General features: G+C 40.1%; 1 protein-coding gene across 3 annotated transcripts in view; it reads left to right on the top strand.

Moving 5' to 3' along the window:
- Positions 1–22,848, top strand: part of GPR19 (G protein-coupled receptor 19) — a 68,024-nt gene that overhangs the window by 532 nt on the left and 44,644 nt on the right. The window contains exons 2-3 of one of the 3 annotated variants that reach the window (XR_005010459.1): positions 11,673–11,825; positions 17,292–17,423. The exons of 1 other annotated variant lie outside the window; for it this stretch is intronic. The gene's annotated coding sequence lies outside the window, so the exon portion shown is untranslated. Of the gene's footprint in view, positions 1–11,672; positions 11,826–17,291; positions 17,424–22,848 lie in introns of those variants that run through there. One more of the 3 variants, XR_005010460.1, reaches the window with a different exon arrangement.

Genomic DNA, 22,848 nt, shown 5'->3' on the forward strand with positions numbered 1-22,848 from the left:
AGGAGTTAATGGAGTTAGGCGAGCGCAGCTATTCTCTTGGTTCGGATCATGTTCTTCCTAGTTTCACCGACGGGGGGAGGTAGCGGAGACTTTGGGAAGGAGGCTGGTTCCATACAGTTTGCATGGTACCTAAAAGATCTGCTCATCCTGCTCGGTGGTACCCCCGCCAGATTGGGCTGCGAAGGTCAGCAAACGTAAAGGATATGGAAGTCGCCTGCCAGAATTGGAGGGAGAGGGAGGCGACGGGGCTCGGAACTCGGGGTGGTGAGCCAGCTTGGCGCTCAGGCTTAACTGGAAAACTCCGTAGCTTGTACCGACGTCTCCCTTAAAGAGCAGCCTGATAAGGAGCGGAGGGGCCAAGAGGGTTAGGGAAGTAAACAACAGTTAACTTTTCTCAGAAAAGTCAGGGGTAGTGAGCAGAGCTTGGGTGACTAGAGCATTTAGAAGTCCATAGGAAAGAGGAACAAAAGCTAGGAGACCACATCAAATAAAAAGTAAGAATCATCTGGAGCTAATCCCAAGATCAAAGGCTTTGCCGCTCTCCCTACTGGAGTCCAGGAAAAAAAAAAAACAAAAAAAAAAAAACCGATGTTTCTGTAAATGTAGAAACCTGTTTCTGTCTCTAAATTCAACAGTTTCCCAGGCTGTAGCAATTTCCTCCACCTGAGACCAGCCACTAGCCAACAATATCCTCTCCTCCATCAACTGTTCCCTCATCTCTTTTTTCACTTTTGCCTGTTCTCACTATTACACCTTTCTTCCTACCCACCCCCCCAAAAAAGAAAAAAAGACCCTCACTATCTGCAGCAGCTCACCCAGGATAAAAATTTCAGATGCAAGCGAAGTGATACCTGCAAATTACTGTAAAGTGTATATCATTCTCATTGGACGTGTTTATTGGGATAATTATAAAACTACTACTGCCATATCAGCTCATCTAAACTAGCGATTATTTGGATACTTTGCCAATCTGTTACCCTCTGCAACACTGGCGCTAAGAAACAGCATTTTTCCCCCAACAGTGCTCAGGAAGTTAAAACAGGAAAATGGAGGGGAGTGGGGGGAAGGTGGGACAGAGGCCAGATATGATCACAAAGCAAGAGGTTTTGTGTAAGTACCTCCACTCCATATACAGACTTCTTCATATGAGCCAGTTAGTGCATTTCAGTATAGGGTAGCATCAGGTTTTAAGTCTGCTTTGGAAGAGTTTGATGTGAAACTTGTGCCCAGTCATAGGTGTGTCGGATTCTTGAATTTTTCAGAATTGAATTTTTCTTTTTTGGAGGACTATTTTGGCCTTTTTTTCCCCAGAGGAGAGAGGTGGGAGGGAGGATGTGGAGGATCATTTGCTCCCTGTAGCAGAGAAAAGATTGGAGCATGGATTATTTCTTCGGTGTAATGAGAGGTGGTTCTGTGGATAGCCTCCAAGATATCATGAGATATCTTATGATTCTGTGGATTATATATAGGAAATACCAAAATACCAAAAAATACCAAAGAAACAGCACAACTCCCAGAGAACAGGTGTAGGAGTCAGTGACAGAGAACTAGAGATATTCTTTCCAATTTCTAAACATGCTATATGTTTCCTTTTTTGTTTTTGTTCTCATTCAAAACCTGATGTGCACCAAGAGACCTGAACATTTCCTTGTACAAAGACAAAACAGAAAAAGAGCTTTGCTTATATGAGTCAAATATACATGGGTTGTGGTTTTTTAACATGGATTTAATTTATCACCTCCTTCCAAAAGCTCTTCTGATTGTGTCTGCAAATGTTATGTCCCATTCTGTACCTCTAATCCATTCACCTCTCTGTCAAAAGGTAGAAAGCACATTTCATCCTCCGTCTTAGGGAGTCATGGTTGGTCAGGTCCTTCAAAGTTGCTTTTCTTTACAATTTTGTAGTTACCACTTAAATTGCTCTCCTACTACTGCTTACTTTTCTCTGCATCAGTTCATATCTCTTGGTAAGATTCTCTGAATCCTTCCAGATCATCATTTCCTGTGACCTGATAACATTCCATTATACTTCTAAGGGATTTTTGTTCAACCATTCTCCCAATTGATGGGCTTCTAGTTCATTGCTACAAAAACAAATGCTCTGCTATGAATATGTACATATGAATTCTTTCCATCTTTCTTTTGTCTTCTGGATATATGCCTATTTGAGGTATTTCTGAGTCAAAGGGTATGTACAGCTTAGTGATAGATGTGGTTTTTAAAGAGAGTTTTCTACCTGTCTGTTGTCAAAGAGTTCATACTTTGTAAGTGTATGCCTCAAAGCCCACCTCTTCCTCTCACCCTATGTCTCAGAAACCCTTTGGTAGAGGGAAAGGTCAGGAGGATGGAGCTTGATAGTCTGGGCCAACCTTGTGGCCTACTGCTGCATGCAAATTAAAAAAAAAAAACCTGAAGAAATCATCCAAGAAAGCAAGGTAATTCTAATCTTTTGTGCTTGCTCCTTTTCTAAGGGTGGTAAATAGATTTTAACTTTTACAATTTCTGTTATTGTTTGTTCCTTTGGGAGATGTTTTTAATAACAGTTATATTAATAATATTTCTGTCCCTTCCTTTCTAAAATTAACATGTCTATTGTAGTTAGTCTCTGAAAGTTCAAACTAGGATCATTCCACCTTAAGAAATTCAAACAGCCTACAGAAAGGTTGTATCTTTTGGGGAACTCTATAAAGTGTTTTTTAAAGTCAAGGCACATGCATCTGTGTGGCCAATAATGAGGAGCCAAGGCCTCTGTTTTAGTAATAGAAGCATTTAAAAAATACTGTGGAGCTCCCAAGAAAAGGGAATCTGAAATGATCAGAGTGCCATTCTTCTCCCTAAAGAAGAGAAGGAAAGAAAGGAGAATACTTTGCAGGAAAACAGTCCAGAGTTACTTCCATGTGTCCCAGGTGCCCTCAAAGACTCTAGGTTCACACAGACCCAGGTCTGATCTGGAGGGGCTGAGCCTAAAGGAGGTGTTATTGCTCTTTGCTCCCACTCTGAAGTTTTTACTCTGGAAAAAATCTGAAGAAAGCTTAAATGTAACTCACTCAATGTTTCCTCAAATGTAGGCAAGTGTACCCTAGTCATATATAGCATTTAATGTAAAACATAGGTATTCATTGAATGTGGGGCGTCCTTTATTTCACCCTCTACATAAAATTCTTAAAATGCAAAAGTCACAGGAACCCAAGTACAGAAACATAAAGCACTCAAAACACCCCTTAGATTGTCCCACTCCCCCAGAAGGTAAAGGCACTTCTGGGGAATCCTGAACAAAAGTATTCCCCATTGGCAGTCTTAGTGGCAAACAGATGCTTGGAATCCTTGCTGCTGGGGAGGCTGAGATTATTGGACCCCTTGAGTTCAGGAGTACTGAACTGTAGTATGGCTAAGGTCAACTGAGTCTGACACCAGTATGGTGAGCCCCTGGGAACAAGGGACCAAAAGGCTGCCCGGGAAGGGGCAAACAGTCCCAGGTTGGAAAATTGAATAGGTCAGCTGATCAGCAGTGGGATTGGGCTATGTATGGCTGCTACTCTTTAAATGTGTGTGTGTGTGTGTGTGTGTGTGTGCGCGCGCATGCATATACATGCACACATATATACATATGCATATGTGTGTATGGATGGATGTGTATGTATGAACATATATATGTCTATATGTGCTCCCACCTACCCCTGCTTTGCATGAGTTTCATCCCCTTGCTGAGCTACAGAGTGATCCTCTATCTCTTCTGTCTTCTCCAGTGGTCACTGCTAGGAAAATCTTTTCCCTTCAGAACAGTGGTCTCTAAACTTTTGTCTTTGGTATATATGCAAAGAGCCAGCAACACAGTACAGGTAAATAGAGCTATTATACTTCTACATTACTGTTTGTAATATAAATAGCAAAATGATAAAATAATAGCATAAGTCAATGCCATATAGTAATTAACAGATGCATCACTAAACATATGTAATTACATATAAAACATACCCTACATGAGTAAACATTAGTATTACTGTATTACTTGTATAACCACTTACCCAGTCTCACCTGTAACATCATAGGTTAATCTGTACACAGGTTAGATATGTCTTCATTACTCTCTTGTAACTTGCTGATCTTTCTGCCCCTATACCTGAACTAATAGATGATATGGGCTGACCATATTCCTTAACATAACCATAGTCTTGCACTCATAAATACAAATTTGTGGAGGGTTTGGGTTGGTTATCATTGTTACTAAGCTTTGTGGGGTGTCTTTTCACCCTATGAGTCTGAATGGCTGAAATTCTAGGCAAGAAATGTGGTAAGTCTGGGTTCAGTCTATTCCTATTGTCAAAACTGGATCCAAGCAAGGCTGTTGGATTCAGTAAACAGTGTCTTCTTTGCTGGAAATGTAACTTTCAAAGCCAATACCTGCTTTAGACAGTCTTTACAGCTGGAGGGCAGGCTTTTACTTAGAGTCCAATGAGATAAATGTCCATGACATGTTTCTGCTTGCTCCTCACAGAATCTAACTTTCCTATAGGCAATAAATAGTTGTGATGAATTGTCTTTATAGGGGCCCCATCAGTCTCTGAGGCTGTTTTTCAAACAAGCAAGTTGAGCAGTGTAAGGAGTACCTTCCATTGATCTGCCAACATGTATTCCTTGAACATCCAAGTATCCTTGTTGAAGGTCTTAGTAATGAACTTGGGCATCATAGCATCTTTTCTTCTCTTAGAGGTCTTCTACCTGAAGACATGGCTAATTGATAGGCATCTCTCAGTCAAGAGATTTACTGGTTGTGAATGTTTGCATCCTCTAACATGCCAAAGCACAAGTCAGTAGGTAGGCATGGCTTTCACCCAAACATCAGCAAGTAGACCCTGTGGCATAATTCCTAGTAGAGTCCTGTATCTGCACTAGAAATGCTACATATTTACTTGGAGACTATTGTTCTGGTCTCAGGGTTCTTATGTGTTCAGTAGCGTGCAGTTGAAATGTTCAGGTTATGGGTTTCCTTGAGGATAGTAAAGTATAATTCTAGACTTCTTTATACCAACCAAAGTTAGTATTTCCTTGAATAACTTGCTTCCTGAATCTCTGCTCTGACCAAATGGATCTTGGCATGAAATCCATGCTCTAAGAAATACTTCTTTGACGATAGCTTAGAAAATAGGGAATGCTTTCTAGGTCCTGGGAGAGTTTGCTTTGCATACCTGGTGAAATGGTTATCCAGCAATATATGACACGCTCTTGCTTTCTCCTTCCTAAGATTAAGAAGCCAATGAAGACAGGTTCCAAAGGTTTGCTAGTGCTTATATTCTCCAAATAGGCAGCACAGGTTTGTAGTACCCTTCTTTGAACACCTCAAGTGGAAAGCCCACACTGCTTTATGGCATGTGCTGCTGTGTTAGGCTGATAGAATCTGTCTCTAACCACTTCCAGGGTCCTTTCCTAATTCATATGTACAAAGTCATTATGCAGTTTTTTCCAGGAATGCGTTGGGCAGCACTAACCACTTCCTACAGCCATCTGGTGGGAAAAGTAAGAGAACTTGCTTGATACAGCACCGCATTGCACAACTCCAACTTCTATCCTCGTTTCAATAATAGGGTGCCCTTTTGTGGGGGTAGAAAAAGAGTCTTTTAGCATCACTGTCTTATTTCGTAGCTTGCTTTCCATCTCCTAGTACATTATCAGCTTTTACTGCCGGACACCCACAGACAACTGAGGCAGAAAGTATTTGTTCACTGAAACAATGTCTACAGATGCTAAGTGGGCACCTAGGTGGCATAGTGTATATAGAGCCTGGAGTTAGAAAGACCTACTATCAAATCTCACCTCTAATATTTACTAGCCATTTAACCCTGGGCAAGTCATTTAACCTCTGTTTGCCTCAGTTTCCTTATCTGTAAAATCAGTATAATAAAAGCCCTACTTTCCCAGGGTTATTATGAGTATTAAATGAGATAATATTTGAAATGCTCTTAACACAGTGCCTGGCACATAGTAGATGCTATTTAAATGTTATTATTAGCTACTGGCATATTGTCTAATGAAGCTGTGTAGCCCAGCTTTTTGGGTGTCATAGATAGCTTTCATCATAGGTCACATGGCCTTTGAGACAAAGCATCCATGACTTCCCTGATGGGTAGTAAATGCTGAACTCATAGATGGCCAGTGTTCCTACACATCTGTAGCTGGCAGCATAAAACTAGGCACTGGTCAGAATATGTCAGTGGATTGTTATCAGTTTGTACTTACAGTCTTGCTCCACTTATATATTCTTTGATCTTTTCAGTAACAATGTTACTGAACAGTTTATAGATGGAAGGGTGAGTCTTGCTGTCTCTCAGTGAGTCCTCTACTGGCAAATGCGATTGGCTTCTAGTGACCATCACTCTCTTGGTATAGGACTACTCTCAAGCCCTCCAGGTTGGCATGGAAGACAAAAGACTTCTTTCGATGTATAGAACCATACATTGGTGCTTACAGGGGGCAGTTAACTAACTTGATAGCTTGGGCAGACTTATCCATCCATCAATCACAAAATAGATTGAAGTATTTTAGGAAAATTTGGTCTTCTACTACTACAAAAATATATTATGGACAATATGAAACATGCACAAAAATAGACATTTTAAAGGACGAGATAAAGCTGAAATAAGTGTGATTTTAAAATAATTTTATTTAATTTATTAATGATAAGAAATTTTCTAAAATAATATGACAAAAAATATTTTCTTGAGAGCAGTGGAGTGGGATTGAATATGCTTTATTACTTTTGAAAATCTTGGCTCAATGCTTCATGATGATAATTTAAAGCATTGCTTTTAAGTAATGTTTCCTTCAATATTTTATTTTAATAGCTGCCACAACTGAAAAAGATACCTCACAAAAGCATGTACATCCAAATGGAAGAATTCTATCATTGGCTATATTTACATAACAATTATTTTTCAAACCTATCCACCAGTTATGCAAAGGTTTTTGGTAAAAATTGAGCCAGTAAATTTCTCTCTTGATGTATTCTGTCTTGCCATATCCTGATATACAACTGATTGCAGTTGTTTGTTTTTTGGTTTGTTTTTTTTTTAGGGGGGAGAGGGGAAGACAGGGCAATTGGGGTTAAGTGACTTGCCCAAGGTCACACAGCTAGTAAGTATGTCAGATGTCTGAGGCTGGATTTGAACTCCTGACTCCAGGGCCAGTGCTCTACTCACTGCACCACCTACGTGCCCCAGATTGCAGTTGTTTTTAACTTGAAAACTAATCAGAAGGTGTTGCATTTTTACACTTTTAATTAACAAATGGGGTCAAATTTACTGAAACTCTTTATTTGGAATATCCTTAAATAAGTTAGAAAATTCAGTTTCCAGGTTTTTTAGGTGTAAAGATGAGTTTTCATGGGTGACATAATTACATTGTTTTGGGCAACAGTGACATAATATTAGAAACATTTCCAAACAGAGCATTTTCAAAATGTCCTATCTATTATTGCATGAGTTTCTTTGGAAAAGCAGTACCTTTTCTCACTCATTCTTAAAATGTCACCTTTACCGTGAAGTAACGAATTGATTTCTATAATTTATCAATCTATATCTGTTTAAACAAACAGTTTTTTTTATTCTGTTAAGTAGAATATTAGTCAATAAACATTTGTTAAGTGCCTTATCATCACAGAAACCGTGATCAAATTTAGAATGTCTGTTATTTTGTAAAAAAAATGCATATGACATCTTTAAAGGTGACAGTTCTTTAAAATACTTTGGCAAGCGATAACCAGTGAAATGTATGCTACTATGTATGTGTTTGTATATATGTGTGGGTTTATTTTCACATATATGTGTGTATGTGTATTTTTCCTGGCTACTGCCTATCTCATTAGTAAATATTGTAAATATTTTACTTTAAATAGTAAAAAGAGGGCTACTTTAATACAAATTAACCCTATTGGGAACATCCTATCTTATCCTATAGTATTGCACTTCTGTAATGGCTTGCTTATAAATGATGCCATGAATGAATTTCACATGTGATGCTCTCTCTGCTAGAATCCTTTATTTATTCCATTCAAATCAACCACTCCATCAGTGGCTGCAGTTATATAGTTTTCTTGTAAAACATTGTTTATATTAGAAAAGTAATACATTGTTAAGAATATATCTCTTCTATTATATCTCTTCCTTAGCGGCTTCTTCTCAAAAGGTGTTCTTCATGTATTTGCTAGTTGAAACAATATAGCAAGTGACAAAAAAATCAGACATGCTAGAAACATCTGTACTTTTATCCAGCTTTATAGCAAACCTCACACACTGTAATTTGAATACTTGCTTCTTCAAATCTTTGCCATTGTTTTCTATGTGTTTGCCAACAGTATTGACTGACAAAGGAACACATTTTAATTTCTCACCATATTGTTTTTCTTATATTATTTCCGCCATTTTTACCATAGCATGAAGAACAAGAGTTTCTCCAAAGGTGTGGCTTTTTGTCTTTTGTTGTTATGTAAGGAATCTCCAAAGAGGCTTCTAAATATTTATTGTTGGAGTTAGCAAAATTTTGTAAAGTACTAGATTATTATATGGCTTTAAATATTGCTGGAAATTTTGTAGATGTTTGTCCTTGTGCTATGGATGCTTGGTTTTCAAAATGTTTTGCTAATTATTGTGGCTTCCTACTATGACTAGCTAATATGTCAAGGCTTAACATACACTTAGGGTGAAGTTCATCGTTAATGATAGTGGATGTAAATCCATATTTTAAATAATCTTGATAATTTTTTACTTGCCAGACCCAATTCAATCAGCATTAATTTCTCTTTGTAATATGTCTGACAAGGAGCTGCTACTTGGAGTAGAAACGACAGCCTTGCTGTTGTTTGATCATGCTTATGTTGTTAGTATTATCTTCATTTTGTGGTTTCTTTTCAGCAGTCTTTTAAGGCTACTTATCCACTAATTTAGTTCAAATGATACAATCTGTAAATCCACTTAATCTGACACATGTAAATTGAAATAATTCACAATACACTAAAATAGAGTGAAGTCACCATTGTCAACTCCTCAGCTTTGTGGAACTCTTAGTTCTTCCCATCAGGATAGCTTTCTTACTGCATGTGACATGTGACCATCAGAAAACAATCAGTTTCTGAGGGCATAGAAATGGACTGAGGGCACCGGTGTCAGTCTATGTATTGCTTATTTTTAGAAGGAAAAAAGCAAACTTTTAAAACTAAACTTTGCAATTTGAGAAATTGCTGCTACAGTACCTATATGCCAGAATAACTTCATAGACATGATGATTTTACCTTTAAAATATTGTCTAGGGGATAGGGTACACTTTTTAAGTAATCATTGGTAGTAATTCATTATCCTATTAATTTGATCTATGTAGCTAGCCAACTAGATGAATGAAAAATGATCCTCACCAAAAAGGAAACTCAGACCAGGGTCTTAATCAGTGGCTGCTTCCATAGTGTGTAAAACCAGCAGAAAGGAGTTCACTACCACAGTGATGCCTCTTAGGACACCAGGAGTATGTACATTGTGGGTGGAAAGGGGAATTTTCCCAATGGTGCCTGTGCAGCTGTGTATCTGGGTTGCAGATATAAGCCACATGGAGCATCTGAAACCCAGTGTGAAAGGGAGTAGGTATGGCATTTACACAAACAGTGGGACACCACACGAAGGGGAAGTGTTGGGCAACAGGTGTGAAGCAGTAGTTTTTGAGACATGATTATCAATTGGTTACCAAGTTGAAGGTAGGATGTGACCCATCTTCTAACTGGTTGGTACCATATCCCTATGGATCATCTTATGCACTTCCTTGGGTACACACAACCCACTGGAGACAACAAATGCTCTCAGGAGGCTGGTGCTTAAATAATCAAACTTAGGAATTCTTGATCTCTTGGGAACTTTTAAACATGCATAGAAAAAGAGTTCTCATAAATTCTAGTTTCTGACCTCTATTAAGAAAGAAAAACAGAAAGAAAGAAGACACTCAGGAAATGTAAGCCCCAAAACTATTCTCAGGTTACCTGGGCAAAGAAGAGGCCGCTTGCCATCTGCTTCTGCAAGTATTTTTTGCTGAGGGTGGGTTGCAGAGAAATAAAATTTCTTTCCTTTCCCCCCCTTTACTCATACCATTGAAAAGAAAAGAAATGAGCCACTTCACATCTCAGTCTAGATTCTAGAGTAAGGAGAAAGCATGGCATCTCTGACAAGTATCCATCCTCCTTGATTCTATAACCAGTGATTTTGGAAGCAGCTCAAGTCACTGGAACCAATAAGAGCATTTCCCTGCATTCCCTCACAGCAAGAAGCTAGGCTATCTGTCTGCATCTATGGGAGGTGCCCTTCCAACAAAGGAGGCAGCCTTCCAAATCCCATCAAGTGGATTGGTAGAACTCTTCAAATAGATCAATGATTCCCCTGATCACTTACCTTATACAAGTGGATTCACAGAGAAGTCCTGCCTAAGATCCTGGTTGGAGATAGCTCTATGAACAGAAAAGGCCCATTCCCCCATTTCCCTGAGGACTGAAGTTATAAACCAGTTCATCCCAGTCACAGATCTGCCCTTATCTTAGGAGAACTAAAATATGTCAGTCACTGAAGCCTTATAACAGCAATGTTGCTAGCAGCTGCTGTGGAGGTGAAAGACCAACAACAAGAGTACACAGGAAGGCTGCTAGCACAGGTTCATTGATCTGCTTTTCTAAGTAAAGCAACTTCAAGGGGTTAACAATGTTACTTTAATTAAACATACATATATCATTCACTTAGTTCAGGGGGGAAAGTTAGCACCCTGAACTTTAGAGCAAACATAAACAGATCAACAGACAGGCTTTTGTCTGATCAAGACATTACCAGAAAGAGAAGCACCAACATCTCAGTTTTCAAAGGGGGGGTGGGGTGGGGAGCTCATTAGTGGCTACCCAGAGTCTCCACACCAACACTCTTCCAATGACTGTGCCCCCAAAAACAAAATGCCAACCTCAGAGCTCATATACCCTGTTCAGGGACCTGAGGGCTCAGAGCCTACTTAGCAAAACGGAGGGTGTGGGAAAGATCTTTAATCACTAGCACCACATCATATACATTGTTTCCAATCCATCTAGCTTGATTCAAACAAAGACAAGACTCAAAGATACCTTATTGCCTCAGTGCTGGAAAGCATTCCAAAACAAAAGACCCCACTTTGCTTGCCATTACATTTGAAAGGCAAAATTTATCAAAGGTTCTTGATTATCTTAGCTTTCCAAAAGAGAAAAGAGTTTAAAAAAAAAAAAGTCCCACACTGATTACCATTACAATCCTCAAGAAAAAGATCCAAGGAATATAGGTATCTCTTCCCCTAAGCCTAACTTGAGTCAGTTTCTTGATAATTTAGATTCAGTGTTGGAACAAAATGAGAGACTTGTAAGTCATCCTACAGTTAACAAAAAGAGATTTAGATTAGATTTTATTTGTTATTAGATTGTAAGGTCCTTGAGGTCAAGGATAGTCTTTTGCCCCTTTTTTTTATCCCTAGTGCTTAGTAAGGTACCTGGCACATAATAAGCACTTAATGTTCATTGATTGATGTTACCTTAGCCATAGATGAAGGAGAAGGATATCTAATAAGGATAGGCACTGAGGTCATTCATTCTGTTGAATAAAGCTCCCTTGCTTGAAATGCCCATTGCTTTCCACCAGCCAATCATCGAAGAGCATACCTGAAGTTCCTTGTGGCTGTTTTGTACTCAGATGACCAGAAAAGGATGTCAGCAGTCTGAGCCAACCAGATATCCAGGGTGGTCTAAAAACTTTTAAGGAAAAACTAGGCCAACTTGCGTGGGGATAGTGGAGGTAAGGTCCTTAAAGACTTCTAAAGAGTTTTTCCACAACTTAAATTATTTCAAGACTGTTACTGGTAAGTCCTGCCTTTTCATGTTTAAGAAGCCTGATATAGATAGTCATAAAGGAGGAAGAAAAGAACTAAAACAGAAACACAGCAAAAATCAAAACTACAGAACAGTAATGACAATCTGGGAGAGTCCCAGGAAAGTCTGAGTCCCAGGTCTGTACAATCCCATTTATGCGATGGATGTAAAATCTTTATAGTTCATAGTGGGTCTCACAGTATAAAAATGTGCCTGACCATAAGCAGGAGGAAGACTGGAAATATTAAGACTACAGGAAAGCTGACACTTTCCTGAATAATTACTGATCCTCATCAGAGGTTAGGGAGAATTGCTCAGAACCACCACTGACTATGTTTCCTGGACCACCATCCAGAGTCTCTTCCTTCCTGGGAGTCCTGTGGTGATGGGGGGTGGGGAGTCACAACAATCTTTGCTCAATGAGAGGCCTGTAAGGAATTGCCCACCTTCTTTTGTAGGGGTTGGTTAGATACTTTCAACTCTTCTCTTGCCAAAAAAAGCAAACCCCCTCCCAACAAGGCCACCCCTTGGTCCTCCAAGCCCTCCCTGGGGAATTGTACAATGATTAACTGGATGTAATTAAGAGTCAATCATTTCCAGATTTCAGTAAGCCATGGGCTAAATGGACCTGCCTTTTGCCATTGTTCATGCCAGTGTTCACTCTTGATCCTGGAGCTCTTCACTCCCTCCACTGCTGGCACCCTTGTCTCTGCCTGCTCTCAGAGATGATTGCTACAGTGCTGCGCCCTGGCCTGAATGGTATCTCAGGTGCTGCCACTTCTTCCCTGCGCCAGGGGGCAGGACAAATGCCACTACTGGGACTAGAATTCTATTGCCCTGTGCTGATCCTTGCAAGCATTGCCGCCACCCCCTCCCCCTCCCCCCTGCCCCATGCTCAGCAGGAGCCCTTCAGGTGCTGTTCCTGCTGGAATCTGACTCTGACCTCCTGTGCTGGGGGAAGGCCAAGAAGCCACACAAAAAGCCACACACACACATGCACGCACACGCGCCTAGAAACACTTCTAGGCCAGTATTTGCCATGTGCAAACAATATCCACTTCTATTAGGGTTGAGGAAATGCACCTGAGACCTGCGCTATGCATTCTGCAGGAGCCCCTTACTAGAAGCTCCACAGAAATTTACAATTCACAATTCATAGTTCAAGGGCAAGAATGGGAACTTTTTAAATGGATGCAGCACCTCTGCCTGTCCTAAGCTAATTAAATTGGGGTGCAATTGGCACAACTGTCCAGATTCTCAATTCCGAAAATATTGGGGTCCCTAGGGAGAATGAAGCATTGTCCTTTCAAGTGCCTTCCTCAATGGCTTGCAACAAAGAATCACCACAAAATCCATGTGATAACATTTGGGTTGGCCTCTCAAATTACAAATTAAAAAAACAAAACTCAAAACAATTTCTTCAGCATAGTTATTAGACAATTCTAAAATTTCAGAGATCTGCCCTGGTTTGCATTCTCTCGCTGTCAATGAGAGGCCATCCCTCAATATCTGGTTATATCCCTGTACAATTAAAGGACTGAGGACAAGCTTCAGCTTCATTGTAACTTCCAAAAAAACCATCCAAAACCAAACAGTTCTTCCCCTATCTACATAAAAATATAATTCTTTTAAAACTAGGAGGGCTCTTCTTTGAGTAGGACTCCCCCAAAGTAATTGGGAGATGATGACTATTTGCAATATAAAAGCATCCATTCCCAGCAAAAGCAAATTCATTTTTTTGAAATTGTCCTTTTCTAAATGAAAAGAAAATCAGTCCCCCAGAATACAGTTTTCTTAAGTTTCTCTGAAGATTAACTGAGTTCTGAAGAGCAATGCTTAGTAAAACCTGGAGGCATCTTAAATTACCACCCTGGAAGGTTCAACCCAGGCACAGGGCCTAAAAGCCAGCTTACTGCAGTTATTTTCAAGGTACAGTTCTTAAGGACAGAGCACATGGTCTCTGTCCTTGCAGAAAGACCACAGGCAGTTAACCCTCAAATATCCCAGGTGGGGATAAGCAGCCATTTCTAGTGGTATCACCAAAATCACCACCAGAAGTATGAAAACAAATCTTGGCTCCCTTTCTGCACTGATAATTGTCCATTTCAAGGAACTCATTACATTCTAAGCCCTCACGACTACACCAATCATTCTAGATTGGGCCTGACTCAAGCCAGTTCTCTGGGAGTTTAGTTTACATATTGGAACAAAGCGAGGCACTCATAAGTTATTCAATAATTAACAAAAAGATTGACTTAACCATAGTGGGAGAAGGATATTGAAGAAGAATAGGCATTGAGGAAACCTCAATTTGATTCAGCTGATCAAAGCACCCTTGCCCATTGTTTTCCATCAGCCAAGCCTCAGAGAGTAAGCCAGGAGTTCCATGTGGCTGTTTTGTACTCAGGTGTCCAGGAAGTGATGTCAGTGGTCTGAGCCCTTACTCCCCTGAGTCAACCAAATTTCCAGGATAGTCCCAATACCTTTTAAGGAAAACTAGCCTGACTTGTATAGAGGAGGAGGAGTTCAGGATTTTGCTCTTACCACATTCCCTTTTAAGAACAACACTACCAATTCAACAGGCTTCATCGAGGCAATAGGGAACTTGCCAAGTGTGATAGGCACACTGACCTAGTACCTATTTATGTGACTATGAATGACACTCCTAGTTCATATACTAATCACAGAGGCTGAGAGTTGCAAGAGACTTCAGTGGCCATCTAGTTTGTCCTGCTCCTGAAATAGAATTCCTGTTACCATACACCATTCAGTATTTCCCTGAAGACCTCTCACTACCTCCTGAAGCAGGGTATTCCATTTTTAGATGGCTCTAATTGTTAGGAAATTGTGCTTTCTAGCAAACCTAAATCTCTGCAGCTTCTGCCCTCTGGCCTAATTAGAGCCAATCAAATCATTCTTTTACATGCTTGCTTTTCACATAATTGAAAACAGCGATCATGTCTCCCCCGTGTCTTCTCCAGGCTAAAAATTCCCAGTTCCTTCAACTAATCCTCATTTGTCATGGACTCAAGGCTTTTAGCAATTTTAGTTGTCTTCTGTTTTTGCAACTTATCAATGTACCATATGGCCCAGGGGCTCCAACAATGAAATCTAACTCAAGACACTGACTTATTCCAGGTGGTGGGTTATCTCTGACACTGGCCCTACCCCAGAACAATTCCAAGAAAATCTCCTGTACAAAACTTAGATGTAGTTCATGTTTAGGTTCTCCTTAAAATGTGGATAAGAGGGTTCCTTTTAGGAAAAGTATTTAGTATACAATTTGGGTATCAAGTTATAATAGGACCTGCATTTCCCTGATGCAGCTTCTTTCCTCCCATCCACAAGATGGGAAAGCTTTATGTAAAAGAAGACAAAGCTGCTTCTGGAACCTGACCTGATTGGTCCCTGCTTTCGGGTTTTCCTCATCAACTAAGTACATAAAATGTCGTAGAGTCTTGTCTGTCTAACTTAATGTGTACCTAAGACCACATGAGTCACCATATCATGAGAGGCCAACCCAAATTTTACTACATGGACCATCACACCTTTCTAGATGGAGTTGAGAGGGACCACTTCAAGAAAAACTAAGTGCCACTGTATCCTTGTTTCATATTACTCTTTTAGGGCAAAGTAAATCTCTTTTGTTAAAATGAATGTCTAATGACAGATGAGCACCTCATTTCATCCTAACGTTGAACCTGAACTAAAGATGCTGGCATTAGAGTCATGCCTTCAACCTAAGTATAGAATTTGCTGAACATTCACTTCAGACCTTCACTAACAAGGCAACTCACAAAGTCCAGATCTGCCAACTGGTTGGGGCATCTGTGATAGGACCATTTGATTTCAGGCTCCTTGAAAGCAGAAACAGCTTTGACTTTTTTTGTATCCCCAGTTCCTGACACATAGTTGGTGCTTAATAAATGCTTGTGGGTTTGACTTGATTTGCCCAACATCAGCCAGGGGTCCCCTACCCCTAGTACAAATTAGAGTAGTTTTTCTCTGATATGTAACAAAGCTGTTGCTTGGCACTTGATGGGAGGTGGGAGGGAAGGGTGGGTGAAAGCTTACACTACACTTTCCTAGATGAAGCTTTCTGGTTTACTCTGGCCATATTGACATGACTTCATCTAAGGGAACAAAAAAGTCCTATCTATTTGTGGTCAGGGTCCCCCAGACCTGGAAGATTTTGCAAGAAATTATTAGATGTCATTACACCTTGTCCTGCTGACCAGATGAATTTCCGTATGGAGATAAGAGGGTGAGAAGGGATCCACTCAAGCTGAGTGCTGGAATACTGGATTATCCCTGTTGAGTATCCTTTCTATGCTGTAGATAAATAAACTTTTATTAATGGTTGAGTGACCTACAAGTGCCTCATTTCATCCCAACATTGAATCTGAAGTAATAGGGTAACAGCCTGAGTCATTTCTGCCCTAGTTTTCTTAAATTCTTCAGCCACAAGAAAATCCTGATAATTACATTCTTTGAGAAGCATGCTAGTAAGAAAATCTCTGGGCATCTGGTGCTCAATTCAGGAACCCCTGAACTCATAAAGTAACCACCATTGCTGGAAATGTTCATTTCCCAGGATTGTTGGAAACATCCATTTCTCAGGATTGTAGTTACTGATCTGAGCTCAGGGAATGAAACAAAAAGCTGAAAGAAAGCAGCTGGAGACTTGAAGCTATTTTCGGACTTGCTTAAGCAAGCCTCTCTTACTGTTGGGGAGGGAAGCTTGGGCAGACAACACCTCTCCACTTTCTTGGAATGCAAAAGGAGAGAAGTACTGGGAAAGAGTCTTAAAAGAGAAAGGTGGAGCCATTCTTTCCTCAGCTGTTTCTGTGGGGTAGGGGAAGAAACTCTCAACAAGTTTTTATCTTCCCTCACTGTTTCCAATCATCATTGAAGCAGCTCCCATTTACTTGGAGAACCAATCAGGAGTTCTATGTATCATCCCTGCAAATCACATGCCCATCCTGAGGCAGGGGGCCAGAAGAAATGTACATTTCCATTGGAGATGCCACAGTTTAGCAATAAGCTGTGCAGCTCAGAACTGAATACCATATTCCAAATGTGATCTGACCAGGGCAAACTTGAAGGGTTTAAGAAGGCTATGGGATAAGACCATATAGAGTTCCTGTTCTTTCCATTAATAACACTGTGTCTTTTAAATAGTTTTTTACACTTTCTTGTTTGTTCTTATCAATTAGCTAGATATTACTATTTCTAACTGATATACAGTAAATCTAAATGACCATTAGTACACTTGGATTCCTAAATCTTAATCCAGTATTAATGCTATGATACTACCAATAGAAGATGGAATGAATGGGTAGCTTTTCAAGTTGATTTCAAATACAATACTTTGGTTTCTTTTCTATTCCAGAAAGAGTCTGCCAAAAAGGAGAGCTTCACCTGCCTAGAAAGAGCAAAGAACACATTCGTAGTTACCAAAACACCAACATTCCAAGTTCTACAGCTTTGAAGTTATTAAAGTTTAAAATAGCACTAAAACTTTTGGGACATCCTATTTTTTGAAATCTGTAGCATTGTAGCAACACAAGTCCTCTGACCTTGAATTTCTATCCGTAGATTATGTTGGACTAATCTATCTCCTGATGTACTGGTTTCCAAGTTCCATTCATCCAGTCTTATCAACTTAGTTGCAAGCAGCATGACTCCACTACTTACTGAGATTTCATCCATGTTCTATTCAGTCCAACTTTTCCTACAACTTGGCTGTGTCTTGGTCCATCCAATTGTGCCCTTGGAAATTCCTTCTCCAAAAGTCATACTAAGGGCAGAAAGTCTTTGATGCAGTGAAACAGCATCAGACAAGATATTTGTTGCAATTGTCTGAGAGATTTTATGTTCTCTGCTCCTACATAAAAGCACTGAGTTAGCCTAAATGTGAAACTTTTTCTAGAAATTGGATCTAAGTGTAGAATTCTAGCTAAAATCCTGAGAAAAAACTGGGAGAGGTGACACCTTAACTTTAGGCTTAGCCAGATCTCCCTATTCCCACCTCCTCTGACCAGAGAAGGATCTTCTCAGCTTCTAAGAGTCCGAAGGGTATTGGACCTCCTCATGTTCCTTGTACTAGCAGTGTCCCTGGACCACCTGACAGTAGTGTCTGCATGAGGAGCCAAGAATAGATATCCACAGATTCTTCAAGTATAAGGGGAACTTCCTGAGCACCCCACAAATGAAAGAAAATGACTTCAAGCAAACAAGTGCTATTTTATGTATTCCCTCTTTGCCACATACACAGTCTAAGCTTGACCCTGCTTTTCATTGGACTCTGTGCTCTAAGGGAAAGTGCATCACACACTTTGGTGGGGCACTTTAACCACCTGTTCTTATTGTACAACTTTAGTAAATAGTACCTTTTCAATTATAAATTTATGTTTTTATTTCTAGTTTACAACACTCAGTTTCACAATTTTTGGGGTTCCAAATTTTCTCTCCCTCTCCTCCCCCCACCTCCCCAAGACAGCATGTAATCCAATGTAGGTTCTACGTATACCTTCACCTAGAACTTATTTACATAATAATCCAGTTGTAAAGAAGAATTATAACCAATGGAATGAATCATGAGAAAGAAGAACCAAAACCAAAAAAGAAGTAAAAGAGAGCAAATAGTTTGCCTCAATTTGCATTCAGACTCCATAATTCTTTCTCTAGATGTGCGTAGTTTTTTCCATCATGAGTCTTTTGGAGCTGTCTTTGAACCTTGCATTGATGAGAGGAGCCAAGTCTATCAAAATTAGCCTTTACAGACGCAGTGTGTCTGTAATCATGTATCTCCTGGTTCTGCTCCCCTCACTCAGCATCAGTTCATATATGTCTTTCCAGGTTATAATGAAGTCTGTCTGCTCCTCGTTTCTTACAGCACAATAGCATTCCATTACATTCATATACCACAATTTGTTTAGCCATCCCCCAATTGATGGGCATCCTTTTGATTTCCAATTCTCTGCCACCACAAAAAGAGCTGCTATAAATATAATACTACCTTTTCAGAAAGTTGATTTATGCTGACTGACTAAATGATATTTAACTGATAATCTTGGGGCAAAACACACTGGTGGGGACTCAAGCCAATGGCATTAGATAAGACTCAAGACTATCTTTAGACTCTTGATGGTGTTACATTAAAAATGACATTAGTAACTCTATTTTGCCTTTATCTGCCATTTTTTGAAGCCAAGTTTCAGCTGCTTGTCTGTCGCCTGATTTTGGATAAATCGCAAGATTACTCCCCCACCCAAAGGTCACCTGACTTAAGAAATGCCACAAAACTACCCCTCTCACCTCAGTCCCTCCCACTCTTCTCCACCAATAAGAAACAAGATGTCTCAATCCCTATAATCCTGGTTTTTTATTCCCTCCAAATTGTGTATTAACTGTGCAGAAATCAAGATTCTGGGTCCTTGGCTACTGAGAGCCTTGAACATGGTTTGTTTCTGCAACTGCCAAATAAATTATTCTCAGGGCAGCCAGGCAGTGCAGTGAATAGAGCACCGGCCCTGGAGTCAGGAGGACCTGAGTTCAAATCCGGCCTCAGATACTTGATACTTCCTAGCTGTGTGACCTTAGGTAAGTCACTTTACCCCAATTGCCTTGCCTTTCCCCCTCCAGAAAAAAATAATAAATAAATCGTTCTCTTGATGAAAGCACTCAGTTTCTTTATTCTACCATAACAAAGAGGCAAAAGCTAAGTTCTTGGGTTAAGGATGCTCGAGTGCACACACAGGCTACATTATACGTCTACCTCTTCCACTGTCTCATTCACACTAAAGCAACTCTTCACTCACTCCTATCCTCCTATTCCATCGATCCATTCTGGCTTCACTTGCTTTGTACTTAACCTTGACCTTATCTTTCATTTTTAAAATTCATTTAAAAAATTCTGAACTTTTAAAAAAAAAGAATTTCCATACACATAGAATACAAAAAAAGATACTGTATGTAACTACGAATCTCCATTTAGCTTGTTTTTTAAAAAAATGTATAATAAATTCATTACTTCAGACTTCTGCTTGCCTGTGCTTCCTTCTGTCCTCTTCTGTGTATTTACAAAAATGTTTCAGTAATGCTTTTTTTTTTTTTTGGCACCACTACTAGTTTTCAGGGAATACATTGATTCTTATATTTTTACTTTTTTACTTACTTTTCCAAGTGAAAGATAAAATATCGTACATTTTCTTCTCTGTGAGACTGAAAATATTAAAATATTACCAAAAAATATTCCTGTTTGCCTAGTTTTCAGGGAATCCATTTGCTGGATAATGCTTGCTATGTTCTCCTCTAAGCAATTTATTCTCTTTCTTTTGGGGAGGCGGGTGCTATCGGGTTAAAGTGACTAGGCCAGAGTCGCACATGATGGTAAATGCCTGAGTCAAGCTGAACTTGGGTTCTCTTGACTCCAGGGCCAGTGCTCTATCCACTGCCCTACCTAAGCTGTCCCATATTTATTCTCTTTCTAATCCTTTCCTCTGCTGCTTTAGTTTTTCAATCTCTTGCCTCATTTCTTGTAGGTATTCATGTTGTTCTGCTGGAAAGTTCTTTTTTTTCCTTTGAATCTCTGCTTGCAGCTGTTAAGTTTATGCTTTCTTTTGGGGGATCTCTAGACTTGCTATAATTTTTTATACCGGTCAGTGTTTTCTTTGATTGACTCTTCTTTCCATCTTTAGTTCCTAAACTGGGGCTCTGTAACATGGTCAGGTTCTGCCCCCTTCTGTGCTTTGGATGTGATAGTCACCTGGCTTCTTGAGCTGACCATTACCTCCCAGAATTACCCCGCCCCCTTGATCTTCACAGCTTAAAGTGCTGAATCTTCAAGGCCCTCTCTAGCACTTCAGGATAGGGTGCTATCCCAATCTGCAAGCTACCTCGCTGTGTACTGGTTGCTGCTGTTGCTCACTGCTGCTCTATAGTACTTCAGAGGTCCATATCCTGGGGCTTTCTGATCACCCTGGGGCTTTCTTGGGGGAGCCCTCAATGACTGCTGCCTCAGTTCACAAACCCTTACAGGCTACATGTGTCTCTGGCAGTCTCTGGTTGGTGCTGCATGGCTCCCAGTGCTGGTACTGGCAGACCCCCTTTCCTGTTGCCTACAGGGATCCAATTGATCTCTTGTGCAGCTCTGGGGTAGAAACAATCATATACTGTAGTTTCTCATTGGATTTTTTGATCATTATTACATGTGGTACAAACTTCAGGGTGCTGGTTTAGATATGTGGGAGCTAAATGGTCTGCCTCTTCTTCAGGTAGCCAACTTTGCCAGAAGTTCCCTATGATCTGGGGCTTTAATTTGTCACTTATATCCTAGAATCCCTTCACTCCCTTCCCTTCTATCTTTCCTAGCCTTCTCTATTCTCTTCCTTTTCTTTTCTTCTCCTTTTGCAACTTCCCACCCCTTTTGCTCACATTATTCTCTCTCAATCTCTCTCTCTCTCTCTCTCTCTCTCTCTCTCTCTCTCTCTCTGTCTCTCTCTCTCTCTCTCTCTCTCTGTCTCTCTCTCTGTCTCTCTCTCTCTGTCTCTGTCTCTCTGTCTCTCTCTCTGTCTCTCTCTCTCTCTCAAAAAAGCCAAGGTCTTCCATTTCCTCTGGGGCCATCTCCAGTTGTTCTGACCTATGTCTTACCACTGGACTCAGATGACTCTGGAGGAGAGAGTGAGGCTGGTAACTTTAAATGGCCCTGCCTCACTTAAATCCAATTCACTTGCAAGTCAAGACATCACTCTCCTGGTGGCATTGGTCCGCTTCAAGAACAAAGGACAAACAACAACAATCCCACCCTCTTTGCTGGCATTATTCTCTTTACCTTGTCATATGCTCCTTTCTCCTCTTTGCTGGTAAATTTCTCCCCAATTCAAGTGCCACCTCACCTCTTCCATGGTACTTTCCCTGATCTTCCTTGTTGGTACTTTCTCTACCCATGGTCTTCACATGCCTCTCTCCAATACATTCATCATATTGTATATTACAATCATCCATGTTTATGTTCTATTCCCTATTAGACTATAAGCTCCATGAAGAGAGCTGAGACTTATTTAGATTTTATTTCTCTCATGGCATTTAGCACTATGTTTGGCAAGTGGGAAGTGTTTAATAAATAAAGCTAACTTTGGTCAAGTTCCTTCAGGCAAAGAATCCTAACGTCTAAGTAAAACATAGGAAGTAAGTAACAAGATTGCCAAGCATACATATATTTTGAGAATAGGAAATAAACATGAAAAACTAAGCTTTCAATCTTAGCAATAATAGTAATAATCTCTACAAATATTGACTTAATATTCAAAACATAGTGGGATAACTTGCATGCCTGAAATTCAGAAACAGAAGGAAACAAATGATGGCCATCAATTCACATTTATTCAACTTCATTATCTTTTTTGCACATGAAAGGTCATGGAAAGGAAGCTCTTCCCAAAATCTCCTCTCCAATTCTTTCAGATTTTCATCCAGACAAAGTTAGGTTAAAATGAAAAAGCCACTATTTCCTATCTATCACCTATGGTTGTTTGAGATGCAGTGTGTCATGATGGATGGGGCACCAGCTTCAGAGTCAGGAAGATCTGGGTTCAATTCCTGCCCATGACAGGTATTAGTTACGTCACCTTGGACAAAACATTTAAGGTCTGACTTCCCCAGGCAACTGGTTACAGAGCAATTGTTCTCCCTCTCTGGTAGTTCCCCACCCCAATGAAATAGCACGTCTGCCCCCGTCTTCCTTTCCACTCTATTCCCCAAATGGCTGCCTATGCTGATTACACAGAGATTATTTCATAGCCATGGAGATGGATAGATGGACAGATAGATAGACGGATGGATAGATGGACAGACAGGCCTACTGGTCCTGGAACATAATTGATATAGAGAACTCCCTGATGAAGAAAATCTCTGCCAATGTAGATTGGTGCCTTCTCTGCAACTTA

This window comes from Trichosurus vulpecula, chromosome 5 (genome assembly GCF_011100635.1).
Source record: "Trichosurus vulpecula isolate mTriVul1 chromosome 5, mTriVul1.pri, whole genome shotgun sequence".
NCBI classification, from domain to species: Eukaryota; Metazoa; Chordata; class Mammalia; order Diprotodontia; family Phalangeridae; genus Trichosurus; species Trichosurus vulpecula.